This window comes from Pinus tabuliformis, chromosome 1_2 (genome assembly GCF_031772625.1).
Source record: "Pinus tabuliformis cultivar Carrire ecotype Pingquan chromosome 1_2, CPIR1, whole genome shotgun sequence".
NCBI lineage: Eukaryota > Viridiplantae > Streptophyta > Pinopsida > Pinales > Pinaceae > Pinus > Pinus tabuliformis.
The window spans coordinates 333,561,178-333,572,197 of NC_142298.1; the positions used below are offsets into that span (position 1 = coordinate 333,561,178).

At 39.3% G+C, this 11,020-nt stretch overlaps 2 pseudogenes; both read right to left on the minus strand.

Annotated features, from left to right (window-relative positions):
* Positions 1-4,380: 4,380 nt before the first annotated feature.
* Positions 4,381-5,092, minus strand: LOC149205720 (uncharacterized; annotated as a pseudogene).
* Positions 5,093-9,546: 4,454 nt separating this feature from the next.
* On the minus strand, positions 9,547-10,250 carry LOC149205721 (uncharacterized; annotated as a pseudogene).
* Between the last annotated feature and the right edge of the window lie 770 nt (positions 10,251-11,020).

The window sequence follows — 11,020 nt, forward strand, 5'->3', positions numbered from 1 at the left end:
CACTAGTGATTATGGTTTGTGCTACCAAGGAAGACCAGGATTGGACAGAGTGTTGGATATTCGTGGCTTTGTTGATGCAGACTGGGCTGGAGACCTGGATCAGAGAAGATCTACAAGTGGGTATGTGTTTAACCTCTTTTGAGGTGCAATCAGTTGGATGAGTAAGAAACAATCTGTAGTGGCACTATCAACTATAGAGGCAGAATTCATGGCAGCCACTCATGCAAGCAAGGAAGCAGTTTGGTTGCAGATATTGTGTTCAAGTATGGGGTTAATACATGGATCTATAAGGATAGACTGTGACAGCCAAAGTGCAATTATCTTGGCAAATAGCCCTGCTTACCATTCAAAGACAGAGCACATTGATGTTCAGTATCACTTTGTGAGGGATATGATAGAAGACAAAAAGGTGTTGCTGGTAAAGGTGGACACTTTGAAGAATACTGCAGATGCATTGAAAAAATGTGTGAGCTTTGAGAAGTTCTCCCGGTGTAGAGAAATAATGGGCGTTTCAGGGCTGGAAAAATGACTAAGCTCTCCTGTGGCCCCCTGTGGAAATAAAACAAGTGGGAGAATGTTGGGTTGTATTATATTCTTTCCACGACTAACCTATGTATTTAACCAGGGGGTTAGAAGGGGGGGTCGGAGCCCCCTCTTCGTTGTGTCGATTATGCAGGGGGGGGGGGGGGGGGGGTTGAGGGGGGCGGGTAGCCGGCCTCTACTAGGACTGGTGCAGCGCCCCTAGAAAAAACAAATTGGACCCTATTTTAGGTTGGGAAGACCTACCTATGGTTTTCGGTCCATGGTATTGGATGCTTCGGCATGTAAAATATATATTGTAACATTGAAAGGAATATAATGAAAAATCAAGCTAGTAGCCCCGGTTTTGGGATCCAGGGGAAAATCTCTATGTATATGTGTTTTATGTGTTATGCTTTTCCATTGTTTATTTTCTGTGTTTTAGAATTCATATGTAGGTAATTTTTGTACAGGGTTCAAACCTATAGAGGGCAGATTTATCAAGAGGCAAGCTAGTGGTGCATTGGTAGCACCACCCAATGGAAGGTGCATAGTTTTGGTTTGAGGAGGGTCGGGTTCGAATCCCCACACCCTCCTTTTAGCATTTGTTACAAAGCATATTTGGCAGGCAGTTAGTACTGCTGTTCATCGTTATGTTTTGTCTTAATTTTTCGAACCACGTATTTGGGGGCTAACCACTTGGGCCAGGCAGGTTCAACCCCCACCGATCCCATACTCTATGATCACTACATGGATACTACCAGTTAGCGGCTCGTGCGCGCAATTTTCATTGTATGGTAAGTTTCTACCAGGGCGAGTCTGTTGGGGATGGCCTGCCCCCAACAACATTTTTTTTTTAATTATGTAATATGGTTTATGTGGCGGTGGTGGGGGTTACAACTTGCCACCCCTTTTTAATATTAATTTTTCTAGCCTAAACCATATATTTTATTTTTTTCGATTTAGGGGTTATTAAGTGTTTTAAAAAGGAAATAATTTCACTCGCCCAGTGGCCAGATTCCAATGATCACTGTTGATGCAATTTGTAGGTCCATTAACCTTGCCGCTTGGCCAAGTCAACCCAAAACTTTGACTTGCTCTAACTTCTTCATACGAGCTCGGATTTGGGTTTCATTCACACTGTTATCACAAAATCGTGTACTAAGGGCTGCTACTTAGCAAGATCTCATGTAACTACTTCAAACCAGGCTTTAGACTAAGGCTTAGCCTCCTTAGTCAGAGAGGGCTCTCTCACAGATTTTTGATAGGAATTATTAATAAGAAAAGATGGCTAACTCTTTAAACAGTTTATGAAAGTAGGCTGGTTGGAACAACAAAATAACATTTCTTCTATTGGGCTCATGGAGTCAAACACCTCTACAGTAAACTATTAACTACTTAATCATGGAAGCCAAGGCATATAATGTTAAACACTCAGAACATTTCTCAAAAGGAACCTCAACTCATAAATATACACAGGAAGTCTGAGCACTAGGTGAATTCAGAGTGATTGCATATTTAGTGAGCTGTAAAACATAAAAGGATAAAAACAAAGCCACATATATTCTGAGCACTTGAACACATGATGAATCTTGGGAAGAAAAGGTAATCTTTATATTACTGTCAAAAGTCTTTTACATAAGCTGATATACAAAACTCTGTTTTTTCATAAATCTCCAACCCCAATTACATCAGAGTTTTCGCTATATATAGGAAAACATACTTAACTACTTTGAGTCTCCTCCTCAAGCATGAGGGGAGCTCGATGACCTATCATTAACTACCCTTATCTATTTTTTAAACAAACTCATTAAATACATAAAGTATTGAGCTGTAAATACATAGAGTCCTAATTACATTGAAAGTCCAACTCTATCTCCTCGTATGCATGATACCTTTCTTGAGCTTTGACACATGTACATTTCTGTTGTGGCTGAGATACGTTAGAGGAACATTCACTGAATAAGCTGACCTCGGGTGCTAGCTGTGTAGATGGCTCATTAATTAGTAAAGATGAGTACCCTATTTTCACGGTCCCTGTCTTCCATTCTCCGAAAATGTAGCAGCATGTTCCCAAATCTTTAATAACTCAAAGTATGGAACGCTGCTACCAAACACCAAGTCTCCAGATGAGCTGTAGGCTGTATTGATGGACAGGTGTCTCTCTTCTAACATTCCCGGTCAAACTGTTTATTCTGCATTGAAAACATCACCTACAGCAGTTTCGTAGCGCGCTACGAAACTGCTGTGTGATTTAAAAAACACAGTCTTCCTCTAAACTCCTCACAAAATTGAATAGCTGCTATTGTCATTCTTCAGTTTCACCTTTGCTATGCTGAGATTCAGAATCACATTCCCTATAACATGAACCTCCAACAGATGGACCAACTGCACATAAATCTTTTCGAGCTTCTGATTTGCTTTGGCCTGAACTCTTAGAATTCCAAATGTGTGCTTTCCCAGAAAACTCAATTACCCATATCTTCTTGGAAATGACAGTCTCCCATTGAAAGTAACAAGAATAAATTTAGAATACATAAACTCGAGAACATAAAGTGATATCCAAGAAAGATTAATGTACGTAAAGCCTGATGCTTTAGCCAGATGATACAACAAGCTTTTCCAATTTTTCAATATTTCACTGGTTGCCCCACTCATTTTCCCAGCCATCTCTTGAGCCTTCTTCATTTCCGTCACGATTTGAAAGTTCTTTCACCAGGAAATGATGTATTGTTTGCCAATATCGATCCCCGCCAACATACCAAGTATCCATATGCATACCTGTTGGGAACTCTACAAAGAAGCACCTTAGATTCCGTTTAGCTTTTTCATATAGCCTGCGCATGTGTGAAGGTGGAACCATCTCATCCCGAGAGCCAGATAGGAATAAAATTGGTTGTTCGACCTGATCTATAAGATCAATAGTATTCCATGGAGAACGAACCAGACAATTTAAAATCCTTAGACCCTTGGAATCAGTGCCTTCTATAAACCACTTAAGAAAAGGTAACAAAACTCCAGCCATGTCCAACACAGATGTAAAAGTATTCTCGAGAATCAATGCAGAAACCTTTTCAGGATTATTTTTGGCAAGTGCTGCTACAATATCAATACAATTTTTGTCAAGGATGTTGTCACTGCTTTTATCGCATTTATCGGATGTACCTTTAGCATCGCTGTTTTCTTTCCTCTCCTGTCCACTTAAGTCCTCTGCGTGGATGATGCCTACAGTTTTTCTGATTTGTCTGGAAATTCAAAAGGTAGCTCAGTTCTACTCATTTGCCACCTAGAGCGAAAATGATCAATGGCATCTTCGGTGGTGTCATTTTGTGTGGATCCTAGACCTCCAATAATTTCATGCAACACATTCTCATCCAGATTTCCTTTCGCATATATTGAACTACAACTTTAACAGTGAACTTTGGGAGGCGAATCTTGTACACATCAACCAACTCCATACATCAAGCTTGTTACAGCCCAGAGAAAGATTTTCGTTTCTTCTTTAAAGCCCTGCAAACTTCATCTGGAACCGGTTTATGGATATCCTTATAGAGTCCGCTCATTGTTAATGCTATTGACAAAACCTTCTCTGCCACCCGTTTGCGTGAAAAAAGAACTCTTGTGGAGCTAAGCCACGAAGACAATGAACTACATCTCTCTCGGGCACTTCATCAAACACTTGCGCCCCAGACATAAATGCTATTCCATGAATTTGCCACCTGCCAATAATCGGTTTCACCCACCGCGGAAAGAAATCTCCACCGGCCCAACAATTTTGACTTCAAGTCTTTTTTGAAAAGAGAGAGTTGAGATATCTCCTTTAATTTCGCATACTGCCATTGGCTCTGGCAATCTTATCTGTTAGACTCTGAATACGTTCATTCCCTTTGTAATTTCCCCACTCGCAACGTTCTCATTTACATTTGTATTTTTTGATGATTTGGACTGAAATCCTTTTCTAGCACGTGATGACTGCTTACTTTTTTCTCTTGTCCCGTATGACTCAAATCTGAGATCAATAATTTCAATGATGCCATCACCTCTTGCTGTAGCAACAACCTAGTTTTTTTTTATCCATATTTTCCTCTGGAACCGCCAAAGCATCAACAAAAGGAAGATTACAAATTTGATTTGTACTCGAGGCATTTTCTGCATTTTCTGTGGTGGGAACTGCAGCGTCTATAACCATTTGTTGACTTCCTCTTGAAAAGTCCCATGCTACAATTTTTTAATCTAATCCCCCAGATATAACTTCCCATGGCCTCCAAGGATGAAACTGCACAGAGCTGCAAATATTTGTGTTTATGGATCTGAGTGTTTTGTAAAGGCAATGTTGACGAATGTCAATAATCTTTACTTCTCTACTGTCATCTGCAGCTGCAAGAAAAAATGACTTAAAGTTCATAGTAATCTGATTTATGTCCTCTGTATTGAATGTGCACTTTTGCACTTGTCCACTGGAAGGTGCCATGCGCACATCCAGACAAGTAACTGTGTTTGCATATGCTGCATACAAAATATCATCATTTCCTGGACTGAAACAAACATAAGCAACTGGTTCATGTATGCGCATCATTATAAACCAAAACACAGAAAATAAGTACATTGAGGTTAGTATTCTTTGTCCATGATGGTTCCATAGGTACAAAATTATGCCTCTGCATGCTGGGATGAGTTTAAGTGTCTTTGTATGATATGAAGAACCAACAGATTCATTAGCATCATTGTAATAGCTGTCCACATATCTATTGAACAAAGATTGCTGCCCAAATGGCTGTATGATAGGCATTGGTCATGCATCCATCAATAAACCAATTATTGCACCCTTTCCAAGAAACTCACACTGACCAAACTTAATGACAAGCATCGATGATGACTTCTTGAGAACATGCCACCTGTGAAATGTATCCGCCCCAGAACTATTTTTGCATGACAGCTACTATGGATTCGAACAAATCCCCCATTTCGTAGCACGCTACGAAATCACTAAAACAGGCTGCGCTGCGAAAACACTTGGTCTTTAAGCTAATCTGAGCAAACTTTTGGAAACAGAATTTTCAATGATAACAGTGGCTCCACTTGGGATAGTGCGCCCTTGTGGTGCACTAAGAACCTACAGTTCCCGTGCCTTATAAAATTTATTTGACAAACAGAAATTTGCTTGACCAGCATGACTGTAGGAGAAAGAAAGCTATTTCTACTGAAAGATGCTCAGTTGACCTTGAGCTTATTTTGCATTTACCTCTACCTACCTACCCTAACAATTTCAACTTTTTTTCTGCTCAATCAATATGAAATTTCCAATGTAGCCAATCCTCTGTTTTATCTGATATTTGTTTTCTTTGACTGCATTGGAGTTCAGAGCCAATCTGATAGTATGATGACCGCTGCCACTGAATTTGTCTCTGATCTTTATAGGAAAACTGAAAAACTTGAGAGTAAAACTCTTCCATGTAATCAGCTATAGGATCCCAGAATACATGATCAGCTTGATTTTTCTTGTAACTTTCCGGTTGTACAAACTGACCTTCAACAGCAGTGTGCATTTCCTCAAGTGTAAAAGAGAAAGGAAACAATACTCTCTCCTTATGTTCTGCCATAGAAAGCTGCTGAAAATAATGATCATGGTTATGAAAACTATATGCCTGAATTTGTCCTTCTAAACCTTCAATTTCTTTTTCAAGGTCCTCAGCAAATTCATCCAAAAATCTCATCCTATCTTCTGTCTTGCAGTCAAGGGATTTTATATATGAGGACAAGGACAAAGAAAAACTTTCAACTGTTTTTTCTCTACTATGATCATTATTCCATTGCTTAAAATCTTCAACTGAGGGAGAGTCTGCCACCAACTCTGACCTATCTATCCATTCCTCCAAAAAAATGAGCCAAAAGTCTTGAAATGACTTAATGGATTTGGCAGGAAAGCATTCAACCCACTGTTTGCATTTCCCTTGAAGTGAATCATAGAATAACATAATGCAAACATCCTCATGTTTAACTCTAAGAAGCTCTAAAAATTCACAAAAATCTGATATATGCTTCAAGGTTAAACTCAAATCTTCTTCGTTGAATTTTGGACCATTCCTTAGAAAATATGCATCCTTGGGAAATTGATTTGGGAAACCATGAATTCCTGAAAAATCTATGCATGCATACCTTGAAAGAATAATGGCAGCATCTGGGTCCTTCATAACTCCAGTGGAATCACCATGAACCTATGAATTTCGAATTCTTCAACAATGGAGTCGCCAAGGTAGTTTTGCAGCCTCGAAAACCTTCTGAGCTCCTGCTACCTTCAGAAGTTCAGCTTCATAATTTCGGGAATGAGTAATCATCAGGGTCCTGGCAGACGCACCAAAATGTTATCAAAAAATCGTGTACTAAGGGCTGCTACTTAGCAAGATCTCATGTAACTACTTCAAACCAGGCTTTAGACTAAGGCTTAGCCTCCTTAGTCAGAGAGGGCTCTCTCACAGAATTTTGATAGGAATTATTAATAAGAAAAGATGGCTAACTCTTCAAACAGTTTATGAAAGTAGGCTGGTTGGAACAACAAAATAACATTTCTTCTATTGGGCTCATGGAGTCAAACACCTCTGTAGTAAACTATTAACTACTTAATCATGGAAGCCAAGGCATATAATGTTAAACACTCAGAACATTTCTCAAAAGGAACCTCAACTCATAAATATACACAGGAAGTCTGAGCACTAGGTGAATTCAGAGTGATTGCATATTTAGTGAGCTGTAAAACATAAAAGGATAAAAACAAAGCCACATATATTCTGAGCACTTGAACACATGATGAATCTTGGGAAGAAAAAGTAATCTTTATATTACTGTCAAAAGTCTTTTACATAAGCTGATATACAAAACTCTGTTTTTTCATAAATCTCCAACCCCAATTACATCAGAGTTTTCGCTATATATAGGAAAACATACTTAACTATTTCGAGTCTCCTCCTCAAGCATGAGGGGAGCTCGATGACCTATCATTAACTACCCTTATCTATTTTTTAAACAAACTCATTAAATACATAAAGTATTGAGCTGTAAATACATAGAGTCCTAATTACATTGAAAGTCCAACTCTATCTCCTCGTATGCATGATGCCTTTCTTGAGCTTTGATACCTGTACATTTCTATTGTGGCTGAGATACGTTAGAGGAACATTCACTGAACAAGCTGACCTCGGGTGCTAGCTGTGTAGATGGCTCATTAATTAGTAAAGATGAGTACCCTATTTTCACGGTCCCTGTCTTCCATTCTCTGAAAATGTAGCAGCATGTTCCCAAATCTTTAATAACTCAAAGTATGGAATGCTGCTACCAAACACCAAGTCTCCAGATGAGTTGTAGGCTGTATTGATGTACAGGTGTCTCTCTTCTAACATTCCCGGTCAAACTGTTTATTCTGCATTGAAAAAACACAGTCTTCCTCTAAACTCCTCACAAAATTGAATAGTTGCTATTGCCATTCTTCAGTTTCACCTTTGCTATGCTGAGATTCAGAATCACATTCCCTGTAACATGAACCTCCAACAGATGGACCAACTGCACATAAATCTTTTCGAGCTTCTGATTTGCTTTGGCCTGAACTCTTAGAATTCCAAATGCGTGCTTTCCCAGAAAACTCAATTACCCATATCTTCTTGGAAATGACAGTCTCCCATTGAAAGTAACAAGAATAAATTTAGAATACATAAACTCGAGAACATAAAGTGATATCCAAGAAAGATTAATGTACATAAAGCCTGATGCTTTAGCCAGATGATACAACAAGCTTTTCCAATTTTTCAATATTTCACTGGTTGCCCCACTCATTTTCCCAGCCATCTCTTGAGCCTTCTTCATTTCCGTCACAATTTGAAAGTTCTTTCACCAGGAAATGATGTATTGTTTCCCAATATCGATCCCCACCAACATACCAAGTATCCATATGCATACCTGTTGGGAACTCTACAAAGAAGCACCTTAGATTCCGTTTAGCTTTTTCATATAGCCTGCGCATGTGTGAAGGTGGAACCATCTCATCCCGAGAGCTAGATAGGAATAAAATTGGTTGTTCGACCTGATCTATAAGATCAATAGTATTCCATGGAGAACGAACCAGACAATTTAAAATCCTTAGACCCTTGGAATCAGTGCCTTCTATAAACCACTTAAGAAAAGGTAACAAAACTCCAGCCATGTCCAACACAGATGTAAAAGTATTCTCGAGAATCAATGCAGAAACCTTTTCAGGATTATTTTTGGCAAGTGCTACTACAATATCAATACAATTTTTGTCAAGGATGATGTCACTGCTTTTATCGCATTTATCGGATGTACCTTCAGCATCGCTGTTTTCTTTCCTCTCCTGTCCACTTAAGTCCTCTGCGTGGATGATGCCTACAGTTTTTCTGATTTGTCTGGAAATTCAAAAGGTAGCTCAGTTCTACTCATTTGCCACCTAGAGCGAAAATGATCAATTGCATCTTCGGTGGTGTCATTTTGTGTGGATCCTGGACCTCCAATAATTTCATGCAACACATTCTCATCCAGATTTCCTTTCGCATATATTGAACTACAACTTTAACAGTGAACTTTGGGAGGCGAATCTTGTACACATCAACCAGCTCCATACATCAAGCTTGTTACAGCCCAGAGAAAGATTTTCGTTTCTTCTTTAAAGCCCTGCAAACTTCATCTGGAACTGGTTTATGGATATCCTTATAGAGTCCGCTCATTGTTAATGCTATTGACAAAACCTTCTCTGCCACCCGTTTGCGTGAAAAAAGAACTCTTGTGGAGCTAAGCCATGAAGACAATGAACTACGTCTCTCTCTGGCACTTCATCAAACACTTGCGCCCCAGACATAAATGCTATTCCATGAATTTGCCACCTGCCAATAATCGGTTTCACCCACCGCGGAAAGAAATCTCCACCGGCCCAACAATTTTGACTTCAAGTATTTTTTGAAAAGAGAGAGTTGAGATATCTCCTTTAATTTCGCATACTGCCATTGGCTCTGGCATTCTTATCTGCTAGACTCTGAATACGTTCATTCCCTTTGTAATTTCCCCACTCGCAACGTTCTCATTTACATTTGTATTTTTTGATGATTTGGACTGAAATCCTTTTCTAGCACGTGATGACTGCTTACTTTTTGCTCTTGTCCCGTATGACTCAAATCTGAGATCAATAATTTCAATGATGCCATCACCTCTTGCTGCAGCAACAACCTGGTTTTTTTTTTATCCATATTTTCCTCTGGAACCGCCAAAGCATGAACAAAAGGAAGATTACAAATTTGATTTGTACTCGAGGCATTTTCTGTGGTGGGAACTGCAGCGTCTATAACCATTTGTTGACTTCCTCTTGAAAAGTCCCATGCTACAATTTTTTAATCTAATCCCCCAGATATAACTTCCCATGGCCGCCAAGGATGAAACTGCACAGAGCTGCAAATATTTGTGTGTATGGATCTGAGTGTTTTGTAAAGGCAATGTTGACGAATGTCAATAACCTTTACTTCTCTACTGTCATCTGCAGCCGCAAGAAAAAATGACTTAAAGTTCATAGTAATTTGATTTATGTCCTCTGTATTGAATGTGCACTTTTGCACTTGTCCACTGGAAGGTGCCATGCGCACATCCAGACAAGTAACTGTGTTTGCATATGCTACATACAAAATATCATCATTTCCTGGACTGAAACAAACAGAAGCAACTGGTTCATGTATGCGCATCATTATAAACCAAAACACAGAAAATAAGTACATTGAGGTTAGTATTCTTTGTCCATGATGGTTCCATAGGTACAAAATTATGCCTCTGCATGCTGGGATGAGTTTAAGTGTCTTTGTATGATATGAAGAACCAACAAATTCATTAGCATCATTGTAATAGCTGTCCACATATCTATTGAACAAAGATTGCTGCCCAAATGGCTGTATGATAGGCATTGGTCATGCATCCATCAGTAAACCAATTATTGCACCCTTTCCAAGAAACTCACACTAACCAAACTTAATGACAAGCATCGATGATGACTTCTTGAGAACATGCCACCTGTGAAATGTATTCGCCCCAGAACTATTTTTGCATGACAGCTACTATGGATTCGAACAAATCCCCCATTTCGTAGCACGCTACGAAATCACTAAAACAGGCTGCGCTGCGAAAACACTTGGTCTTTAAGCTAATCTGAGCAAATTTTTGGAAATTTTCAATGATAACACACACCATTGGAATCAAGGCGACTAGCACTTTGATCTGATGCTGAGTTTGTTGAATTTTGACCACTTTGAAGTTTGACCATTTCTGAGCCCTCTTGGACTTTTGCATGTGTCTGCAGCCACCTGTATCAATCCTCCCCACTGAGGAGCTTTTGGTCCTCCGAAAGCATGAAAATAATTTGCAAGTTTGTACATTGTTTGCACCACAAGTGTCCTGATAGGTCACGCTTCATTCTCCTTCACCTTTTTTCATCGAATCCATAAGTAATATGACGACACCT